Here is a 19,174-nt window from a genome sequence, read left to right as displayed (position 1 = left end):
ATTAAAACTGAAGTTACCAATCTGAAATAACACTCGTGATCCGAATTATGTCACTCTCGTTCAGGATTTCTGTAATATTTAGCAGTTGAAACCTTTTAAACTGTGTGGGCCTTGAGATCGGGCTGTCGCGTCAGAAATTGGACATGAAAATATTATAGGAAGTATACTTACCTTAGAAATGTGGTTCTCGAACTTTTCAAGAAACGCCCCCTTATGATGGTGAAAGATTTCTCGCCCCCTTTTAACATCATATCACAAAAAGCAACCACGGTGCCAGCAAACCTAACGGATAGTTTGATGGCATAAAAGATTACGACTGGGGATAAGAGATTTTAAAGAATGAAATCCAGGCTAAATACATAGCAATAATTATGACTTGGATGTAAATTGCGCGGAGCACGATAAAAAATTTCAGTTGAGCTCAGCTTCGCACTCCTTTCGGATGCTTCCAGGCCCCCAGTTTGAGAACCACTGCCTTAGAATTATGACGATGAAATAAACTAAGAAAATTTTTAATCAAGTCCCGATTTTTAGTACGCATTCTATCAATATTTTCAAGAGTTTCTTTAGACTCTCGTGGGCCGCACAGAGCGGTGTTGCGGGCCGTAGTTTGCCCACCCCTGCGGTTTGTTTTTGTTTGTTTGGGGGTATTCATGGTGTTTGTCGACGACTATGGTCATTTACACCTGGCCGATATTCTTCTTATTTTCCGTAACTGCCGACTTATAGCACGGCCCATCTCTAGGCTTTTCAATCGGTAAATTCGGCCCTTGGAGAATTTTATGTAAAATTGAATCACGAACTAATAATGTGAATTATAATACATAATTATATTATTATCAAGTGATTTGGAGGTTAGGGGTTAGGGTTAGGTAATGTTATTGTAACTGTTATTGTTACCCTGGCCCGAACCCTAACCCCTAACCCGAATTTACCGAGGGCTGAAATGACCGCGGGCCGAATTTACCGGGCCGAGTTTCCCGCGGGTCGAGTTTACTGGAAATCGTACTATAGTAACAGCAATTGGAAATTAAACAATAACGAACACGAATTAGAACTCGCTAATGGGAAATTTGTAAGTTGTACAGAGAATCTTTCTGTTTACATAAAATAGGCTTCGGCAATTGGATGATTGTTGATTCTAAGATTTTCAAATCAAACAAGGATCTGCCTCGCGCAATGACAGTAAACATTTGGTCAATATAGTTTTGAGCACAAGAAGGGTTGTCACTTAAATGTTGGCCGATTGACAAAGCGTATGCTTGATAGTTGATAATCGTCATAACAGTTCAAAGTTTATTATTGTTGTCATTGTTACATTGCGGACTTCATACGGTATGTAATTTTTGATTGTTGCGTCATACGTTGCCTTTTGGGTTTTGCTTTTCATTCTGCTTAAATCCCTTCAGTATGCCGTTAACTCTTGGAAAGAGGCTCCCGAAAAGTCTTCGATTTGAAAAAATATTTTCCTGCAATGGATGTTGTATTGAAAGCTAAGATGAAGTACCTTGGGGCCGGATTCCTGAATCGGTATATCAAGCGAAGATTTATCCGCCTATACAGGGAATAAGTCGTATTTGATGTAAACTTCAAGTTTACACTACAGTTTACAGAAACCAAAAACAGAATTAAACGAATATTGTAACGTTGTTGTTGTTGTTTGTGGTATTCCTGGTGTTTCTCGACTACTACGATCATTTACGCTAGGCTAATTTTTATCATTTGTATTCTGTACAGGCTGACTTGGAGCATGTAGGCTACGGCCCGCTCTTAGGCTTTCATTGTATCGTATTGATAAGATAAGACAGTGGTGCTTATAGGTTTATGAGGCTTCGTCCTCGTGCTCCACGAGCCACGACAATGGCACAATGGTCATTTCAACAGTTCTACGCATTTTCTTTTATTGGCACTCATTCTTGCTCTCTTTTTTCCAAGAATCAGTCTCTCTCTCTCCCTCTCTTTTATACGCATTCATTCATCGGTGCTTTGGCGTCGACTTTCCAGCTCGGCTCACTGTTGTACTTCCTGGGCATTTTAAGACACTGCAATCGCAGCGAGGTCGGCAATGAGGAGCCCAGACAAACCTCCGACACAGAGAGATTTGGTAGAGCCGAGACTCGAACCAACAACCGCACACTGCGCTAATCGCTTCCCTTCTAGGCTTTCATAAGACACCGCTGACGGGGATGAGATGGTGAGGAGGAGCCTTCAGTTAAATAACCTTCCAAGGAATTCTGGAGTTGACCTCGAACATGCAATCCATTGATGTTGCAGTTGTGGATTATACCGATACGCTGTCTCGTCACACGCAATTTAAGAAGGTGATGTCCTTCAATAGCGGTTGAACTCAATGAGACATGTGTGGTCGATGAACCCTAGCGCTGTTGAACCCTAGCCTTATAAGTCGGACGTAGAAACCCTTAGTAAAGACTGTACGTGAGTATCAGTTTGATAGTAACGCAGCTTTGTTTTGTTAATGTTCATGGTCGAAAATGTTTGCTCGCACATGCATAGGCGCCGAGTTACGGGGTGGCCACGTCATGCAAAATGATTGAACACCCTTCGTCTGCGACACGACATCAGCCCAACGACGCAAACCAGATCATCAACGATGTTTAGGGCTGGGCAAATTCGTCGGGTCGTTTTCTGCGCTTTTTTGTCGCCGTCAGAACGGCGAGGGAAGAGAAGCCCAGATATTAAACCTCCGACGGGAATCGAACCCGTGCCGCGCTTATTGTCACCACTATGCTATCAGAAAACGGCCAGACCAGACCATGGCCTACCGCAGGTATTCGGGAATAGTGACTATGATAATTAGGGCTGGGCAAAATCGAGTACCTGGGTGATTCGATTCTGAATCACGTATTATGCTTCGAGTCGAGTCGAGTAGTCGAGTATCACTAATTATGACGTCATAACAGTATGTGAGATGTCCAAGTTCAAATAAGTATCTTTTATGCCACCACAAAAAATATAATGCTTGTTATGCATCACGAAAGATGCTTTGGTACTTTTCCGACCATACCGATTTCGTTGCACCTCGTGACAATGCTGTGGTACAACCATGACTTCGGAAATGTGTTATTTCCGGAAACCTTCGTAGCTTTGTACTATATCTTTCGTATGCTGCGATAGGCCAATCAAGGTTTCAAGGCTTCAGGGTAGAAAATGGTATCGAAACTACAGTTCTCGTTGGCAAATTAGCTTGCAGTGACGAAAAACGTCTAATTTCATTACTCGAAAAAATCGTCTTTTACTACTCGACTCGAATCATTAAAATTAATACTCGATTCAGATTCGAGTACTCGAATCATCGTGCCCAGCCCTGTCGATGTTAATAAGCGAGTCCGTGTTATCGCACAAATGTCAACTATTTACGATTAACCAATACGCACGCGTGAATAGAGACGACGAACTCGTGCTAAAACGCCCCAATAGATTGTGGTCCGTGATTAGTATTGATAATGAGACAATCGAAGCGACCTCGTTTATGGTCGATTTCGACGAGTCTGCGGCCTGCGCAGAGAAACACCATCTTCTCTCTCGACCAGACGAGCGAATTCACGTTCACATTAAATTATATTTGCGCGCATATTCGTTCACAAAATAATTCTTGATAGTGATAGTCGCTTTAACTGGAGCGCGAAATAGGACGGTGTGTTTGTGTATGCCTGCGACTTCAAAGTCATTTCTGCCCAAAGTGCGCATTAGGGCTCTTCACAAATGACTTTTTTTCTCAAATCGTACTGGCTACTAAATCAAACTGTTGGGTTACCTAATTTAAGCCTACACACAAAATTTGGTTCAATTCCAGCCGGTAACCGCTTTGTTACAGGAGAATAAAGTTTTTATTTATCATATAAAAATAAATATTATAAAATTTGAAAATTTCCTGTTCACCCCATGAAAGTGTTAGGCTGTCTATAGAAACGATGCTCACCAAATTTGGTTCAATTCCAACCAGTGGAAGCGGAGTTATTGCCGTCGTAAAACTTGGATTTGAATAAAATAGTATTTACGGTGACCAATTCTTTGTTTTTTTATTATAGTTGTGCTCACCGTACAATACTCTGACAAACCAGCTTTTATCGGGAAAAGCAGCAATGCAGCTTAAACGTCGTTATAATGAGTAAAACAATTGTCGCGTTGTCAGATTCGGATCCCCAATGCGCCGTACGCAAGTTGAGGAATTACTGATTAGATGCGCGCAGCGCGCTTTCTCGTTCGCTAACATCTGTAGACTACAAATTCTTGTCTGCTTATATACTCATATTCCCGCGATGTTAGTTGTCAGTGTTTGATTTGTTATTGATACTGCGCATTGTGCAATGTACGGCGTTGAATCACGTTGTCAAATATTGATGCAACACAAGACTATCTGTGGCCCAAATTCTGAATTCATTCGATTAGTTTGAACGGGAGCCTTCCATGTTCCAACGGACCTCATTGATGGACGGACTGTATCGAGCGCAACCACATCGCGGATTTCAAACTACTGGAATTTGTATTTCTATTGATATGGTCGCGGCATGCGCCCATATTGCCCTTGTTGCAATAACGCCTGTGTAATTAAAATAGTACCGTTTCACGATCAAATTCGACTGACTGATCGGGGCCTACGTTGGCTGTAGGCCCCGGGCTGATATTAACCAGCGCGTGCCGGTATTAAAACCATACCTACGTTCGGAGTCAGGATGTTTCTCATTTAAAACTAGTAATAGCTTCCTTTTGAAATGCCAATCCACTAATTCGCGTTATCGATGCTGCGTACTGCAAATTAGCGAGAATCATTTGTATGTGAAATGGGTCATTGACATCTGATTTTCACCATCGTCACGTCTTTGATTTGCGCGTCCGCGTGCAGGCTAGGCCGGATATCGTTACCACAGTAGGACTGGCGCATGCGATAACACCGCTGGCCTTAAATTGTAGTAACTGCCACAGGCCTCGCATGATTTGCATGCTATCTCTACTTATGCGATTGTTGCTCCAGCAAGACTGAAAGCGTGAAATTGAATAACTTTGAATCTGCGCAATGGGCCATGAACATTGAACAACTCTAACGTACGGACGTAATTGATTAGTGCTATCACTAGAACATCAGAAGATGTGTGTTAAGGCTTAAGGCCGAGTTATCAGAAGATACGTCAGGCCTGAATCACCTGAAATCGGTGCCATCACAGAGCAGATTCCACAGCAGACTTCAATCACATTAATTTGTGAAATAGTTCGTAGACAGCGAGGTTGCGTATTCAATTTTTCGCGTGCAGGCGTGCGTGTTGGTAAATGTTTGATATTGAAGCAAGATCGAAGAATCGCTAATTGACCGCTAGACTCGCTGGCAAGCTTATGCGTACTTATACGCGTAAATCCTATTCATGTATTATGGGCATTTACCCATGTATTTAACAGTAATAAATTGATGTTAACTTGGTAAGTTTGAACAATTTTTAAACCCCTTCCCTTTTCAATCTCGCCACCCCATGTAAAAATAAAAGTAGGCGACTATGCGCACATGTATGGATACGCGGACCACCGGAAAGTGTCTACGGGCCACTCAAATTCCAGTCGCATGCCAGATCCGCCCCGCGGGCCTATATGTTACCCGCCACTGCATTAGCGGGTATAGCAATAAATTCTTTTAAAGCAACCTTCCTTCTGTTGTATATATCTTTCGAACGTGGTATAATTTTTCTAGGGTGCCACAAGCTGAAAAAGTGTAGGAACCACAGGTATATTCAAAGTTGAGAATATAGATTTACTTGGCTATCTATGTTTGAAGCAATGTTCCCACGAAAATTGCATAAACTTTGAATCTTTGGCTGCCGACCGAAATGGTGCCAGGTTTGTCAACAATGCAATCTCGTTTCAGTCGTGTATGTCAATTCGTATTAACGCAAACAGACCCATAACCGAGAGAGTCTTATATCATTTCTCGAGTGTGCCAAAATGTGAAAAGTCTGGGAACCACTACTGTACAGTATTCGTTTCCTCTGAAATATTTGGTAGAAAATGAAATGCCCTTTCTTAAATGTGTTCTTCTCTTCTGTGTGATCCAGGTTTTGCTTGCTAGTTTCTGAGGAAGAATATACTCGGAAGTTTAATATTTGTTGGCAAGAGTTATATCTCCTGGACTAAACTTATGGATAATGGCGGTGTAACAAATCAGCCATGGGGTGTTTTGGGAGAAGAATTTCATCGAAAGGAAACGTGTGATGTATGTGGAAAAGAATTATTCAAGAACTCCATCAAGCACCATATAGATATACATTATGGTGTCAAGAATTACGAATGCGAAATTTGTGGGAAAACATTCACGCAAAATGGTAACCGCGATATTCACATGATTTGCCATACTGGCCGAAAATTGCATAAATGTGTTACTTGTGGGAAAGGCTTTAAACGAAAATGGGGCTTGAAGAAACATGAAGCGAATCATGCTAGTGTTGCTATTAGAAATCATGAATGTGAAATTTGTGGGAAAAATTTCGCTCGCAAAATGGGCGTCCTCATGCACATAAAATCTCATGTTCGCCTCAAACACGAATGCGATGTTTGTGGAAAAGAATATTCCAAGAACAGCTTGTGGAGGCATATAGCTGCTGTACATATTGGCGTCAAAGATCTCCAGTGCAAAATCTGTGGAATGGAGTTTGCTCGGAAATACTGTTTAAAGACACATATGCTCATCCATACCAATATAAAGAATTACAAATGCGATGTCTGTGACAAAATGTATTCTCTAAAGTCTGCATTGACCAACCATATGCTTGTACATGCGCATGCCGACGATAGACCTAAATATCATAAGTGTGATATCTGTGGGAAAGAATTGATGCACATCAAATCCATGAAGCATCATATGGATATACATACAGGTGCCAAGAACTATAGATGCGATATTTGCGGGAAGAAGTTCACTCAGAAGGTTCATCTTAATACTCATATAAAACTCCATAGCTCTGTTAAAGATTTTACATGTGACATTTGTCATGATAAATTTAAATTGAAATCATACTTGAAGATGCATATGGCTGTACATACTGGCGTCAAAAATCGCAATTGTGAACTCTGTGGTAAGAAACTTGCCCATGGCAGTTCCCTTACACGCCATATGGAATCTCATGCTGGCATAAGAAACTATGAATGCAATATTTGTGGCAAGACATTTACCCAAAGCAGCAACTTCAACACCCACATGAAAATTCATTTGGCTACTATGACTGAATGATGTGGGGATTTGTGTAAAAATATACTCAAAGCAATCATCTGTGGGTAATGGAAGGAAGGGAAGCTACTGTTCTCGAAATTAGTCTCCCATCTGGCCAACCACCTGTCTTATTTTCAAAACATTTAGTCAAGTATGTCGCTTTATTTATGGTAGCATTATGGAGAATTCAAGTTGAAAGACTGACAATTTCTGCTGAATAAATACTTTTAATCCTCTAGTCTACCGGTCCACGACCTGACATATCGATCTCGCCTTTCGATACATGCCACCTTTTTTTGTGACCTGTTTTTTTCTATTATCTTGTTTTTACTTGTCATTCAGTGTGCATGCCTCCTTTTTACATCGTCTAGGCCACGTGGGTGTCTGATTTCAAAGACTACTCAGAGTTGTTTCGACGCCTTTCTATCTTTCACTGTATCGCAGTCTTGCAGTGTATTGAAATGATGAAAATTGTAGCATATCGAATTGTATCATTCATTTGTGAAATGACATTTATGAAACCTGTCAAGATTTTATGAACACGTGACTTGGTCGTTGTCACATCCTATCAGGAAATAAATACCTGTTGAATGTGGATTTATAGCCTATTATGTATTCTCCTTTTCATGTACGCGTCGGGTATAAATTAATATGTTTGGAGAGACGGGTTTACATACCAATAATGACAATAGGGCACTGATCCGTGGGTTTGGTTACAACGAGCAGTCCTAAACGCGAGATTACTTGCTTACCATTTTGCTCAGTTTTTAGCTTTTCCAAAATCTAAAGACGGTTGAGACTTACATTATCTGCTGTAGACGTTCTTAGGCATTGAATTTCATTGCTCCGAAGTATTTTATATCTAGGTTAAATGTGTCTATATGATCGGCTTACCATATTTTGGAAATCTGAAAAGAGGATACTTTTTCAGAAATTTGCAACTTGCAAAACCGGAGTAGAATTCTCAAAAACCGGTTAATTTTTCCCACTTTGTGATCGGTTAACTAAAAAAAAGGTCATCTTTTCGCTCCGAGCTGAAATCATCGTTTTTCACTCCGAAATACCCGCCGGAGCTTCACTTCTGTGCTAATTTGCGGCATATCACTCCCAATTTGCTCTAAATCTGACCTAAATTTTCAAAAATGAGGACAAAAGGGCGTCCAAAAGTCAAAAAGAGGACAAATCCTTATAAACGAGGACATATGGAAAGCCTACTATATGAGAGCAATGGAATCTATTTCAAACCGACGTGCGTATTTATGACTATGCTTGGACGGGGTTCGATAAGGCGTTGGGTCGACCGAATAGCAATTTGACAAGCTATTTCAGGCATGAAATATGGTCGCTGCGATACATTTTGTGGAAAGAAGATCCATTAGGCTTATCTGCTGATGCAAAGGCTTCTTTACATGAGGCACTGTACTTTCAGCTACTTTTGCGATGGAGAAATTCAATATTATCAGACCCAATGTCTAAATATATCGACCTCGACACGCGCCACCTTATTTTCACCCTTATCCTTTTTATGCTCTCTTCTATTACTTTCATTAAGTGTGCAATGTGCATGCCTCAACTTGTCATTGTATTGCAGTTTCGTGATGTTTTGATCAAGATAAATTAATAATAAATGTGATACGTGAGTTGTTTTTGACTTATATGTATCTTATGCCGGTGAATAGTAGCAGTCCGTGATTCATATGTTCGGTCAAACAACACAGTGCCCCACCTGCAGTCAGGATGACTAAAAGGCAATTGTGAAACCGTAAATGATTATAACATCACGACATTCATGAATGACTAAATAGTTAACATATTAATACACCCAAAACCACATACTTACATTTATTGTTCCAAAATATAGTGTTGAGGGAGAAGTAAGGCACAGAAACGCCAAGCAACACCTAGGATAGCGTCATTAATTCAAAAACAGCTCAGAATATATAACTGCTGATATTAGTTTATTCAGAAAATTTCATCACCTCATTAATCGAATGATATCGTCGCACTGATTTCGAAATTTAATAGTTAAAATCGACAGAGCATCAGAACCTCCCTCCCCCCCCAAATCACAAAGGGGCCATTCCCAACCTGGACAACAAAAGTTGGAACCACCACATTCCCAAATCTTCTGAAATTTGGTACATGCATAGATGAGTTAATTTCGAACACAATAAAGTTTATTTGAGGAAAATTGATCCCCGGGGTCAAAAGTTATGTCATTTTGAAAAATTGACGATTTTTTGCTCATGTCAGCTCTGCAGCATTCAGGTTTATCAATGTAAAATTCAAAAAGGTGTAAACAAATGTTGGATTACAGTTGAGATTTGGCACTGGGTTTTCTGAGTAGCTAGTATATTGGTCTATATTCTCATGTGGTATTGAATGCCATGCGGTGTAGTGTTAAAGGTTAAATTGAGGCGAAACTTGGTCGATGGTCTGAAATCGGTCAAGCGTTACACAAATTAGAATGCGAATTGAGCAAAACCTTATAAGTATATTCCAGCGAGTAGGGTATCATATGAAAGCTGGTTACAAAGAAAATTTTCCATTCCATTTCATTTTGGTTTTTTGACTGTAAGGTGGGGAAATCGCCATCTCAAGAGTACACTGCATTTGTTCATGGATATGCTTAAGTTTGGAATACGGTAAACCGATTGTTCCCATACTTTTTTGACTCAACACACCTTGTTAAGCTCAACTTATATTCATCACTACCCCTGAAGACTATATCTCAATTTCCAACAACCTATTTGAAACCAAGAGCTGTTCCTTGGGTAATAGGTATATATTAATGAGAAATTAAAAAAATAACCTAACCGTTAACGTGGCTGGTCAGCCCGTTTCCAACACAGATAATGACAAATATCTCGGGGTTTTATTGGACTCGGACATGTCCTGGAAGAGTCATATTCAGTCTCTCTCTACCCTAAATTATCACCGACTTGCGGCCTGTTCTACAGCCTTGGACGCTTCATGCCAGCCTGGGTTCTTCTGATACTCTTTAAATCCCTAATCCAATCGAAGTTACAATATGGCATCCTTTGTTGGGGGGCTGGCAATAAAACTGCACTCGAGCCACTGCAAAAACTATAACATAAGGTACTCCGTATCATAGCTAGAGCCCCATAGAAGCCTGTTGGTCCATCCAACAAGTCGCTGCTGAAGAGATTCGGTGTCCTAAACATAGAAGATATGCGAAAACTAGAAATCGCCAAGTTTATGTATCAGTTCCACTGCGGTCGTTGCCCCAAATATTTCAATGACTTTTTTACCTCGGAATCAAAAGCGCACAAGTACAACACACGCGCGTCCACGTCGTCCAAATAGGCCTATCATATCCCAGCAAACACAGTACAGACCAAAGATGTAGAAAAGTCGAGCCGATGTAGTAGATATTAGATCTTGGCAGGTCGTAGAAAGGGGGATTTTGTGTCGACTCGATTCAACGTCTTTTCCATGTCCTTCAATAATGTAAATATTATGCAGATGCTACAGCCTTTAAACATGGTGAGTAGAATGTAGATCCTACGTTAGAAGAAGAAGATCCTGATATAATAACCTGTTTTCTACCACTATGGGCTTAACCTGATCACGGCTGCGTACACACACCACATTATTTACTACATATTAATCACATTTGTGATAATTTAATTTCAACCGAATTGGCAATAATGCCGTTGTAAAAAATAAAACGAACAAACGAACGAATGTCTTCAGAAAGAAAGTGAAAACAGTCCTTATCATCAGGTTTCATCTTCTGATGAGCCAGTTAAATAACCAGCATGCGGCCTTTTCTTTTCAACACCCTGCAGAAATAAAATGAAAATGATGATTGATAGCTAAGACATTCGTACTGCGAAAATGGCAGAGGTAGCGACTAACGAATGACTCCTACATTTTTTTCGCCCATACTTACTAAAATGGATTCGATTCTGAACTATTTCCACTCAAGTTTTCAAGTTTTATTATTATATTTTTTAATATTATATGACTAGAGAACTGACTTCAATCGTCACTTCTACTTGATTATCAAGATCAACGATGACTACTTCAGCACTCTTTGAAAACAGCCACTAACACAAAAAGAATTCTTGACTAAAATTTCTTCACATTCTGTCCAAAATGATCAATTCAACAATCCAAATGAATCAGTTATTTGGCAGCTAGTTGGAGAGATATATGCTCAAGTCTAGAAAGTGTAATGATACTCTGCATGGAAAGCTGAAGACCTAATAATATTGTGTACAGAGAACAAAACATTTGAGTGGCGGCACTGGTATATACATTAATAAATTATTAGAATTGACAGCAAGATAACCAGCAAGACATTAAAATGAGAATTAGTGCAGTTTCTTAGGCTGTAGTGATACTCAGCCAGTAATTGACCTAGCAGAGAGCAAAACGTTGTAAATAAAGCGAGCGAAACCTCCGACAAATGATACGATAAACATTAGAATCGACAGTCTTACTAGAAGCAGAATAACAATCATGAGGGGTTAGAGAACAGAAGCCCAGGAAGTGACCATCAGAAATTACTGCATACTGGCCGAACAAATCCATGACCACTAACAAATGGTCTTTCAATAGTCAATATTGATACCGAATGACACCACCCCTATTTCATAGCAACATTTAGCAAATACAGCGCTGGAGTCAACCTTATATAAGCGCTAACCAAACGCCCATTAGTTTTCCCACCTACTACTTCGCGGATGGAAATACGCATTAAAGCGAACGGACGCGACTTGTCACACTCTTGCTATTTCTGCTCCTTTTTTCTCTTCGTTCCTCTTCTCTGTCGCTTCCGCTTGAGGAGAGAAACAGTTGGCCGCGTTTACGGATCGTGAATTCCCGGTGGGTGATTCTTCCTCGAATGGTCAGCACCTTGAAAATTGAGAACAATGTTGTTGCAAAATGCATGACAATTTGAAAGTTACATCATTCTAATTATTCCAGTTATGGCCGTGAATCGTTACAAGTGCGGTAACCATAAGAATTATTACTATACTTCAACTACAAATACAATATATTGTATAAAATGATTACTAATTCTTTTACGTTGATCGAGTCCCAAATAGATGAAATATGTCAAAGAATTTGCTAAATTTTTGTATAATTTGACAGATTCCAAAATCTTCTCAAAGTGCACCTTTCAAAAATTTGATATCAAGACTCCCAACATTTTACAATTCGAAGTTGGATGGCTTTACCAATACAAGCAAACAGTTTGTATCGCAATTGACAATTATGTAGAGAACGCTGCGAGACATATGAGTAGGCCTACCCTAAAACGTTTCCCTGACATGGACATTAGGGCTCTTAAAATATGACTTTTTTTCTCAAATCGTTCTGGCTACTTGATAAAATTGTTAGGTTACCTAATTTAAGCCTAAACACAAAATTTGGTTCAATTCCAGCCAGTAACCGCTTTGCTACAGGAGAAGAAAGTTTCTATTTATTACATAAAAATGAATAGGTAATAAAAATTTGAAAATTTTCTGTTCACCCCATGAAAGTGTTAGGCTGTCTATAGAAACGATGCTCACCAAATTTGGTTCAATTCCAACCAGTGGAAGCGGAGATATAGCCGTCGAAAAATTTGGATTTGAATAAAATAGTATTTACGGTGACCGATTCTTTGTTTACTTATTAAAGTTGTGCTCACCGTAAGTACTATTTTATTAAAATCCAAATTTTTCGACAGCAATAACTCCGCTTCCACTGGTTGGAATTGAACCAAATTTGGTGAGCATCGTTTCTATAGACAGCCTAACACTTTCATGGGGTGAACAGAAAATCTTCAAATTTTTTATTATTCATTTTTATATAATAAATAGGAACTTTCTTCTCTTGTAGCAAAGCGGATACTGGCTGGATGAACCATATTTTGTTTGTAGGCTTAAATTAGGTAACCTAACAATTTTATCAAGTAGCCAGTACGATTTGAGAAAAAAAGTCATTTTTGAAGAGCCCTACTGTTCATGACCGTCCACGTTTAGAGTTGCATTTAAAGATGCTAAAATAAGCCTAAATATAATCCAAGCAATACGATCGTCCACTTTGACTGACTGAATTTCTAAAAACACCTTGATAGCTTCCACATCTTACGTTTATATATACCGTCTGCTATCGGCACAACAAAGTAGGCCTATTTAAAAATACCAAAACAGATTCAACATACCACATCTCTTGCTTTTGCTTTCATTCAATTTTCCATCAAACTTCTTTAAATCCTCCTTTGTGGTGAGTTGCTTTGGAATTCTCCTAGGATCAATTCCGATATCGTTTTATCATATACAATCTATGGCGGAATAAAAGTTTCGGATAAGTTCTAAAACGAACACAATTTTCCACACAAAAGTCAATTGCCACACGAAATGCCAAATGCTACGGTCTCATTTTACAAGGTATGGCGAGGAAACGTAGTGGTACGTTCCATTATAGCTAAACACCAATGAATTGCGGGTTCGAGCGTGACACGTCGACTCCATAATTCCTACCGAAGTGTTGGCCGTTTATCTAGGCTCCTCCTCGCCATCTGATTCGCATAGCCATGTCTTAAAAAGCCTAGGAGTGGGCCGTGCTGTAAGTGGGCAGATGGTTGCCGATGCACCCGGCACTTGGTGAATTCGGCCGCACAAACTCGGCACTTGGTGAATTCGGCCCTCGGGAAATTTTGAAATGAAGTGTATTTACAGCTATTAATATGAATTATCAAACTAATAATAGTATTATCAAATGATTCGTCAATCTTGTAAGGAGGTCAGGGCATCCGTAGATCGCGCAGTCACGGCGTGATTAGATCACGGATTGCGTAGCCACGGGAAATAACACAGCGCTCATATACCGACCACGCGCGGTCTGCTTGGAATCGATGGCATGAGTCACGGGCCTGTGTCGTGTAAGTTTTGAGAAGATGGATCTTGGCGTTGTATGTGAGATCAAAACTGTGGAACATCAAGCGGCGCTTCTTCGTTTATCGATCACGACAAGCCAGTGTTCCTCATCAACAAATGTTTCGCATGATCACGTCAAAATAAATTATTTTTTGCCTTTGGAGAGACGATTCCACTCTGGGATTAGGGTGTCTCGATAACACGGTTGAAGGATCCCAAGATTACGAGATCTACCACGAGCCACGACACGTTTAAATTTCCTTTTTGATACTGTTCATTCATACTAAATGCATTTCTAATGCGAAGGTGTTCTAGTGCCAATTCCTCCAAGGGCCGAGTTCACCAAGTGAAGAGCGTCGCGTTATTTCCCGCAATTACGCAATCTGTGATCTAATCACGCCGTGACTGTGTGATCTACGCATGCCCTGACCCCCGTACAACATTGACAACCACTCAAGGTGCCAAGTTCACCGGCAAACATTCCAGTAACCAATCATGGTGACCGGTACCGCTACGAGATCTACCACGGCCGAATTCATCAAGTGCCGAGTTTGTGCGGCCGAATTCACCAAGTGCCGAGTTCACTGGTAATCGGGCAGATACGGAATAATAAGAAGAAGAACCGGCCTGGTGTAAAATGACCAGTGTAGTCGAACCACCACCATGAACACCACAAACAAACAAATAAACATCTAACATGGAAAAGAAATTACCTTTGCAGCCTTTGACAAACACAGTTACCATTGAAACCAGCAATTAAGGTCTTGTTCGAAAGCAGAATAACAACTGTTTTAGTGGACATATCAAATCAAATGTTGGAAAGTTCATGTAAAATACCCCAAAATATTATCTTACTGTGACCATATTCCATCAATATGGTCTGGCTAGCCAAATTCTCTGGGCCAACATAATCAAGCTGCGTTTGGTTTCAACGATTAATAATCTTGTCACTGGATTCGAGGTATAATTGCACTCAAATATCAAATTTTGCTCCATTAATCAACATCAAGTTGAAAATGTCCATTCTTGCACCAACTTTTATAAAATCATGAATCAGTGTTCTACAGGAATGTATCTATATGACTTATATACCTAGAAAATTCAAGCATAAATATTATGATATACCGTAGGTATAGTTACCGGTAATTCAGATGTTTGAAGCGAATTATAGTGGTCTAATTTCACTAAATTAGAGCAAAATGCCAGCAATATAATTGTAATCTAATTCGGAAAAACGGTTTAGCTCTAATTCTAACCTGGAAAAGCTGAAACTTTTCTATAGTTGTCTACACCTGTTTTGCAGAAAGTCAAACAGCTCTAGACGTCATATACTACAGGCAATTCGAAATACCCCATAAGCTATATGCTACTGCATATATACCTTTAACCCGCTACCTCAGTCAGTCACAATTCCTATATATTTACGGCATTTACCATACAGAAAGAGCGAACTATGCCTGGCTGCGACCTGTTGCGCGTCAAATCTTTGTATGGCGCGATGACGTAAAATTTGAATCGCCGAAATATTCTAGAAGTCACGCATCGATAATCATATTCCTAAACGTACAACATATCACTTTTATTTAGTTATTCTCTGAATAAAACTATTGACCATTCTAGTTGAACATGCGAGATTACCGAAAGAGCGAATATATATATAATGAAGATCATATATATCAGAGGAAAACAAAACTATTCGACCTTAGAGCAACAACACGAATATACAACACCGGTGACATCCTCACGCAATAAAACGAAGGGAGAACATTGTTTTCTAATGGATAGAACGAAGCTACCGCATGAGATCGAACAAAACCGGACAGAATTCATCGTGATTGAATGTACCGACAAAGTCATCCTTTCTACGTATTTTAGTCGTACCCGCGAGAGATAGAAAATTTGCATTATTAGGTTAACTACCGGATATAACGAAGTCTAATGCATGAGATGGAACAACACCGAGTATGAATTTATTCTGATTGAATATAACCACAAGACCATCCTACTACGTATTTTAGACATTCCCTCGACACTTAGAAAATCAGAACCTAATCGAGATGATCCCGGATGATCCTTTTACGGTTTTGTGTTTGCTGGGATGATCGACCGAAAAGATCATCGCTCCGTCCAATGTGCCGGACCTGATGTGTGGAACAGTATCCCACCGGCTATCCGACAGTCGACGAGCATGTCCACATTCAAGTCGAAATACAAGCAATTTATTACTACTAAATGAATACTAGTCCATCCCCAAGCTTACCGGACCACGACTGACCTATCGATCTCGCCTTCCATGACATGCCACCCCATTTTTCAAAATATGAAAATCGGCATTGTTCTAAACCAGTGGTTCCCAACCTTTTTCGACTCATCGCCCCCTTTTGAAGCTCCAAACCGATCATCGCCCCCCAAATATTGGGAACCGAAAAATGGGTATACAAACTGGGACTGATAAAAAATAAGGTCAACTTTTCGGCTCGACCTCGAAATTACACTTTTACAGCTCAATTTTTGTGAGTCATTTCTCCAACTTGACTCGAATCAGGACAGTAACAGTACTTCGTCGCCCCCACCCAAACGTTGGTCTTGGACCGCCATAGGGGGATAAATCAAACCCCAGACCCCCTTCAGCCAGTGGGCTTTTTGTCGCTACATCGCTACATATCAGCTATATACCCTATTTCATGTATTGTTTGGTGAGCTACCGTATTGCGCCTAAACGCGCGAAGCGCGACAAATTATATAATTCATGTTTAAATCAGTCAATATAGTCGGAAATTGCATATATATTGCTATCAATTTTTATCCTCTCTCTGCTCACGTAATCAGATTTACCGGTAGAGCTGAGTGTGGTGTGTTGGAAAAGTAAAATCCCTAAATAATAATTAAAGATCTTCGGTCCTGACTCCATATAGCCGTTTTAATGTGCCATCGCCCCCTTCGTTGTTTTCGCCCCCTTCGTCCGTTTTCGCCCCCCTATCGCCCTATTCGTTATTTTCGCCCCCATAGAACGCCTAATCGCCCCCTGGGGGGCGATATCGCCCACGTTGGGAACCACTGTTCTAAACAATCGCAACCACGAACGGACCGTAGTTATGGCCATTGTGCTGCGCCGTTGCAATTGTTTTAGAACAATGCGGATTTTCATATTTTGAAGGCTATTTCGGGGTGGTTCCATTGCCTTGATGAAAATTTAATGTATATAATCAGAATCAGCGCGACTGTAGCTTTCAAATAATATCAACTTTATTTAATTTGAGCGCTCGGGTCGTCATCTATGGGATTAGCAATTACGCTCCCGTTTCATGCTATGAAGCGACAACAAATCTGCCGTTGTCGCATCACTCGACCGTGACTCTCGTGCTGCCCATCTATCCGTAGGTTAGTTATCTATAGATAGATGCGATAGCTGCAGGAGCTGCGATAGCTGAGTATATCCACGGCGCCAAAATGAGTGCAATTTCCTTTGTACAATGGTTCATAACGGTATTCCCCGGAACCCTAACCTAGTCTCAAGAGGTCCCTGGAGGAAACACACAAGATACACACTCATTAAATTTGATGTTTGAAAATGATGAAAATAATAATAAACTGATACCGATGCTGATACATGTGATTTGAATTCATACACACGAAAAACGTAACAATTTCATCATTTCAATATACCACAAAGACTGCGATACAATGAAAGATAGGAAGTTGCCGAAACGACTTTTGGAGTAGTCTTCCAAATCAGACACCCACCTGGCCTAGATGATGTAAAAAAGGAGGCATCCACACTGAATGAAAAGCAGAAGAAGATCGATATAAGCGGACAGGCGACAAACAGAGGTGGCATGTCTCTGAAGGCGAGATCGATATGTCAGGTTGAGGTCCGGTAAACTAGACGGCTGACTAGTATTGTTCTTTTAAACTCTGTTAAGTGTTGATGCACAGTTCATTTTGTGCACGAGTAATCTATCGTTACGTATTAGCCTTGTAGTCGCTACACAGGCCGACGTTTTCACTGTGCATTATGTGGTTGTCCCCAATTTCGCCGTTTAATATTGCGAGTTCCGTATGTTTCTCGGTCCGCTCTTTTGCGTCTTGGTCCGGTCTGTTCATAGTTCCGTTGTTTAGTATACAAGTTCCACATAGGGTTGTTCAGATTTGAAAAATTGTCAGGAAACTTCAATGCTTGTGACCAAAATGACGGTTTAGTACATAAAAACACTTTTATGAGCAATTTTGGTCATCTTCATCATGATCTTCAATCCCCGAAAACCCCCCAAAGATCCATGGGGCAATTCTCCTTACTGCTGGATATGTAATGTTGACCACGACACCGGTTTATAGCTTTTGTGACGTTATCAGTTGAAAACGGCCGTATAGAGATAATATATTGCAATAAAAAAGTCATGTTTTCAAAATTGTACTTGAATGCAGTCCTATTGAGGCCACATGCTTATCGATTTCACTCTGTACAACCTGTCTATCATGCTCATGGGAATCATGTATTGGTTGCACCATAGACATCGGTTTGATTTCGATCGAACATTGGAGAAGCGCCGTTGGGTTGCAATTCGTGAACAAATACTGATATTCCCAGCTAGTTTTCAGCCATAAGATATTATTCAAAGGTATGTAATGTCAGTAATACTTTTCTAAACTTCAAATCATCTGTAAAATACCGAGTTATCTTATTTTATGGTAGACTGCAATTTAGTTGCAGAAGAATGTCTGAAACAAAGCGGATATGGGTTTTGCGGATCAACCATAAACAATATTCAGGTCTGCCCACTATTTGGTCTGATATTCTGGTCACTATTCGGTCGGATATTCATCTGAGTGCATTAGTCACTCCAAGTAACCGACTCTAGATGAGGTTCTACTATATCCGCCATATCTGAAAGAAAATTGCTCCGGAACTACCACAACGCAGGACTGTGTCCTTCAAACTGTTGAAGAGGTTGCCAACGTATGGAATATGACAATAATACCTATATGGCAAGCACTGAACATTGTGTTGATGCATTGTTTCAGGCATTTTTCTTCAACTAAATTGCCGTCTACCATAAAATAAGATAAC

The 19,174-nt window shown here is 40.2% G+C and overlaps 3 long non-coding RNA genes across 4 annotated transcripts in view; 2 read left to right on the top strand and 1 right to left on the bottom strand.

Annotated features, from left to right (window-relative positions):
• Positions 1 to 5,332: 5,332 nt before the first annotated feature.
• Positions 5,333 to 8,853, top strand: LOC145449958 (uncharacterized). The gene is made up of 2 exons (XR_013918386.1): positions 5,333 to 8,083; positions 8,421 to 8,853. It is a non-coding gene; the product is annotated as an uncharacterized LOC145449958 (long non-coding RNA).
• Positions 8,854 to 10,568: 1,715 nt separating this feature from the next.
• On the bottom strand, positions 10,569 to 15,728 carry LOC145449948 (uncharacterized). 2 transcript variants are annotated; one of them, XR_013918384.1, is made up of 3 exons: positions 13,392 to 15,728; positions 11,869 to 12,094; positions 10,569 to 11,016 (listed from the first exon to the last, which is right to left on the bottom strand). It is a non-coding gene; the product is annotated as an uncharacterized LOC145449948 (long non-coding RNA). The 2 variants fall into 2 exon arrangements; XR_013918383.1 differs by having other exon boundaries at positions 10,611 to 11,016; positions 11,909 to 12,094; positions 13,392 to 15,724.
• A 2,016-nt stretch (positions 15,729 to 17,744) lies between these two features.
• The window catches only part of LOC145436956 (uncharacterized), a 416,296-nt gene continuing 414,866 nt past the window's right edge, over positions 17,745 to 19,174 (top strand). The window contains exon 1 of the long non-coding RNA XR_013914511.1: positions 17,745 to 18,028. This is a non-coding gene — a long non-coding RNA (uncharacterized LOC145436956). The remainder of the gene's footprint in view (positions 18,029 to 19,174) is intronic.

The sequence above is a fragment of the Botryllus schlosseri genome, chromosome 1 (genome assembly GCF_051294905.1).
Source record: "Botryllus schlosseri isolate E-star chromosome 1, Bs_hap1, whole genome shotgun sequence".
NCBI lineage: Eukaryota > Metazoa > Chordata > Ascidiacea > Stolidobranchia > Styelidae > Botryllus > Botryllus schlosseri.
Note: the sequence above shows the minus strand (reverse complement) of the source record. Positions and strands in the feature narration are given on the sequence as shown.